Raw genomic sequence first — 5,153 nt, 5'->3', positions numbered from 1 at the left:
AAAGTAAAAATCCACCTATTTTATGCTTGTAGTACATAAATTTCCCCCTCAGACCTAAGTTCATAATTTGTAGACATTGCTCATTCTCTGATACATTAATACATATACTAAATATAAATAAATTAATCAAGAATGCTTCAAAATCCAATTTAACATCTGAACTTAAACTGCACAGAAAGAGACAGAGAAGTCTGTCTTTGTGTTTGTTTTCTTTTAAAGGCTCCAGATCTGGCTAGGACACTTCTCTCAGACATGTAGTTGTGCCACTTGATCGATCATATTTGAAATAGAATGCTTTAAACATCAGCCAAGTCTGGTTACCTGGAAGTTCCCATTGATCTTTATGGTGTCAATTGCAGATAATGTTTGTATACGATGATTAAAAAAAAAAAGGGGGTTTCCATCTACAAACACTCTGAAACCCGGGCTCTGGCACAGAATCTCCACCTTGTACGGCTGGTCTGGGATGAATGGAAAATAAGGAATTGCTGACTCCTCTTCGCCCCTCTCTCCTGATATACAAGAGTTTCTGAGGAGCTGCTGGTTTCTGAATATAGCTTTGAGTTCAATTGCCACATCGGCAGGAGGATCATCAGAGTCACCACAGGTCAACCTAATAGAAAAGCTTTTGGGTTTGCGATCTACGATGCCCATCACTAATATCTTCTTGCCTGGTCTCATGCCACCTTCAATGTGCGCAGAACATCTCAGTCGTGGGAAGTCCATGTCGGCGTCCCTGTCGGCTACCAACCTTGCCATGTTTCTGCAGCGAGCACCAGGGACCTAAAAAATATTCTTATTAATCCATAATGTTAGTTACCCACCCAGCCAGCACATCCTCTGCATAGTTCTCTGGACCCTCACCTCACTCAAGTGTCTTTCTCATGATCCCCTCTTTATCTTTCTGCCCATCCCCCACCAAAGGCCCCTTTATGTTTTCCCATCTACTACAGGTCCTTTGAGTTAAACACAGACCTGAAGATGTGATGGGAGGCAACGTACAAGTGAGAACTTGGACATTTTTGTCCTTCTGGGTCAGGTTTACCTTACTCGGTATAGTGGCTTCCAGTCCTACTCAGTTACCTCCAAATTTCATTCAGTGTTCATATATGAGAATAGAGCCACAATGAACATGGATAAGTGTGTGTTACCAGAGCAGGAAGTAAAGTCCTTTGGGTGTATGGCCTACCTGTGGGTTTTTTTTTTTTAAAGATTTATTTATTTATTTATTATATGTAAGAACACTGTAGCTGACTTCAGACACTGTAGCTGTACACTGTAGCTCTCTTCAGACGCACCAGACAAGGGCATCAGATCTCATTATGGGTGGTTGTGAGCCACTATGTGGTTGCTGGGATTTGAACTCATGACCTTCCGAAGAGCAGTCGGTGCTCTTCCCTGATGAGCCATCTCACCAGCCCTACCTGTGGGTTTTTTAAAAACACAGAATAATTGAATGACTCTTGTTTTCTAACTTGGTTTGTTTTTGTTTTAATTTTATGTGCACTGATGTTTTGCCTGCATGTATGTCTGCATGTTGGGTCTTCTGGAACTGGAGTTACAGACATTTGTTAGCTGCCATGTGGATGCTGGGAACCTGGGTCCTTTGGAAGAATAGCCAGTGTTCTTGCTGAGTCATCTCTCCAGCCCCGACCCCTCCCCCCCCCTTTTTTTTTGAGACAGGATCTTGCTAGGTAGCTCTCAGTTACCTCTCACTGGAGCCGCACAGAGAGGGAGAAGAAGGTAGTTTTACAGGGAGAGCTTTACAGAGATAGATTGAAGAGAGAACAAGCTAGACACAGGTAAAGACAGAATGAGCCAGAGGATGAGGAGGCGCCAAATTAGAAAAAGATTGCTAGAACTAGTTTAAGGCCAAACAGAGCAATTGAGAGCCTAAGAGAAAAGCCCGATTGAATAAGTCAGCTGGGAGAGAAGATTGAGCCAGAACAGCTGAGATGAACCAGTCAGCCAGAGATCAGAAAGAATAAGATAGGGTGAGCTTACTCAGTAGTAAGTCTCAGAGGCTGAAAACATCCTAGGCCTAGATAAGATTGTACAGAGGCTAGAAGCTTCCAGGACTAGGTCTAGGTTAGCCGACAGAGGCAGTAAGCCTTGGTGACAACAATTACATCAGGAGAATAAAAGTTTATTTTACAGGCCTGCACCACTCTCTCTGCTGCCTTCCAACATGAAACAGAATGAAGGTCTGTCTGCGACCTACACCATAGTCCAGGGATCTGATGGAAAAGACAACATTAGTGGCTGTTTAGAGTTCTGGAAAATAATGACCAGGCAAAGAACAGGTGTGTGACAGGTAGACTGGTTTTCTCCTGCTTCTTAAGAAAAGGTGACTCAGTTTCTGAAGGAAGAAATCCTACCCCTAAATTCGTTAAAGAAGCTGAGATAGCATCTAACCAGAGTTCAAAGAAGCTATCATAGTTTGCCCTAGAAGGAAACTCTCAGGTTTCTGCAGTGTTTTTCAAGGGTTTTGCACAATAGTCGCAATTTTTTTCATAAATAGCGACGTGACGGTGATGGTCCACAGCACATCAGTTTGCATTTGCTTAGGATTTCTCTCTTGTGACACTTTACAAAAAAAAAAAAAAAAAAAAAAAAAAAAGAAGCAAAAACCAAGAAAACAAAAACAAAAAAGCCCCTATAAACCAAAACCAAAAATATCAAGCTATTTGTGAGTTCCCACATATATCATGCTTGCTGAATTCGTTTTGCTTTGCAAATACTGTGTGAAGGGGCTAGAGAGATGGCTCAGCAGTTAAGAGTACTGACTGCTTTTCCAGAGGATCCAGGTTCAATTCCCAGCACCTACGTGACAGTCAAAACAACCTGTAACTCCAGTTTCAGGGGGTCTGGCACATGTGCACACACTCAAGTCCCCCCCCCCCACAAACAAAGGCAAAACAGCAATGCACTTAAAAAAAATAACCATGTGGAATTCCCTGCCCAACTTCAATGGTTTGCAACACCCCCCCCACTCTCCCACTCCCCTCCACCCGCAGGTCTTCCAGGGGATAAGGGGTTTGGGATAGGGGGTTTGCAGAGGGAAACCGGGAAGGGGGATAACATTTGAAATGTAAATAAATGACCAATAAAAAAGAAATAATAATAATAATAATAATAATAATAATAATATAATAAAACGCTTTAAGGGAGAAAAGCCAAGTAACACAAGGGTAGACCTATCAGGATTATACCCAGCTACTCGGCAGAGACTCTAAAAGCCACAAGGGCCTGGGTAGATGACTTGGGAGACTCTAAGAGACCGCAGATGTCACCCCAGAATACTATACCCAAACAAAACCTTTAATCACCGTAGGTGAAGAAAAGATATTCTATGACAAAACAAATATAAATAATATCTATCCACAAACCCATCCCTACAAAGATAATAAGGAAAACTTCAACACAAGGTTAACCGTACCTAAGAAAACACAGGAAAGAACTGCACACCAGCAAAACCAAAAGAAGAGACATGAATACACACACACACAGCACCAACACAAAAATAACAGGAATTAACAATCATTGGCCATTAATCTCTCTCAACATCAATGGACTCCATTCCCCAATAAAAAGACACAGGTGAACAGAATCCATCATTCTCCTTCATAGAAGAAACACACCTCAAACAAAGATAGAAACTTATCCCAGAGTAAAGGAATGGAAAAAAAGTTTTCTAAGCAAACAGACCCAAGGGGTAAGCTTAAGTAGCCATTCCAACATCTAATAAAATAGACTTCCAACCAAAAGTAATTAAAAGCAATGGGGAAGGACACTTCATACTTAAATTAAAAATCCAAGATAAAGTTTTAATTCTGAGTATCTATGCTCTAAATGCAAGGGCACCTACACTCATAAAAGAAACCGTACTAAAGCTTAAATCAAAACACCATAGAAAAACAAAGGTGGCTGACCAAGGTATGTGATATGTACTGGGTCTAAGAGTATCTGTGTGCATCTCACAGTGGTACATGGTACAAACTTGGTATGAGAGCTCACTGAGACCTCCCAGCTGTGGTTTCCAAACCCCTTGCTTCCCTCTGCCCTATGTTAACTGGCTGTTGACAGGCTTTGGTGGAAGTGGGGCAGCTTGGTGTGCTTGCCTGAGGAATAGCTCTGGGGTGGCTAGATAAATGACACCTACTGATACACCATCTGGCCGCTGTCTGCTGTACGCAGGTGAATAAGATACATGCAGGTTAAGTGGAAAGTTAAGGTTTCATAAAGGAGTCTGAGTGTTTAAGGAGGTACTAAAATAAAATGCCTGGTCCGGAAACACTGAATGGCCGAGGATTAGCAAATGCATCTAGGAGACAAAGGTAGAGCCCATGCAGGCAATAACTGGGACATATCATCACTGAAGATTTAATTCTGAAGCTGAATTAAAATTATCTTAAATGTTCTAGCATACCTATGGACAAAATGTAATGGACTCTGTTAAAGGGAGTTGATTAGCCAGGCATTGTGGACCTGTCTGTAAACTTGGTTTTCAAGAGGCTAAGGCAGGAGGATTGTCATGAGTTTGAAGCTAGCCTGGACTATAGCACAAGACTCTGTCCCCCCCAAAAGAAGGTGGAGGAGAGGGAGTTCTCAGAACAAAAACCACAGCATCTCCTAGACACTGCCCACAGCTAGGCACAGCACCTGGTAGGTTCAGGTGTTGCAGCTGTCTGTATCTCTGTGTTCTCCCTCCCCACAAAAACCAGAAAGGCACTCTGACACCAGACTCTTACCTCACAACCAAATCACACTTGCCCCTGCGTCTCTGAACCATTGACTTTATTGTAGACCTGGGTTCAAGCAGAAGAAAACCTGTTGTAAGGAGTCATTGGGGAGGGCTTTTCTAAGTCAAAACTGCAGCCTGCGCATAGAGAAATCTGAGGGCTGGGGGGTGTGGTTCATTTGCTTGACTGCTTGCTTAGCATGTGCAAAACACTACATCAATTCAGTATAGGCGCACGTCTGTAACCCCAGCACTCCAGAGATAGAGGCAGGAGGATCATCAGTTCAAAGGCATCTTTAGCTGTAGGGCAAATTGAAGACCAGCCAGCCTAGGCTACGTTTGACTCTGTTTCAAAGACTTAAATTTGAGGGAAAACCCCACACTCCATCATTCTCCCTGGCAAGATGAGCAA

The 5,153-nt window shown here is 42.7% G+C and overlaps 1 pseudogene; it reads right to left on the bottom strand.

Annotated features, from left to right (window-relative positions):
* Positions 1-303: 303 nt before the first annotated feature.
* On the bottom strand, positions 304-726 carry LOC116077192 (annotated as a pseudogene).
* Between the last annotated feature and the right edge of the window lie 4,427 nt (positions 727-5,153).

This window comes from Mastomys coucha, unplaced genomic scaffold (genome assembly GCF_008632895.1).
Source record: "Mastomys coucha isolate ucsf_1 unplaced genomic scaffold, UCSF_Mcou_1 pScaffold5, whole genome shotgun sequence".
Taxonomy (NCBI): domain Eukaryota; kingdom Metazoa; phylum Chordata; class Mammalia; order Rodentia; family Muridae; genus Mastomys; species Mastomys coucha.
Note: the sequence above shows the minus strand (reverse complement) of the source record. Positions and strands in the feature narration are given on the sequence as shown.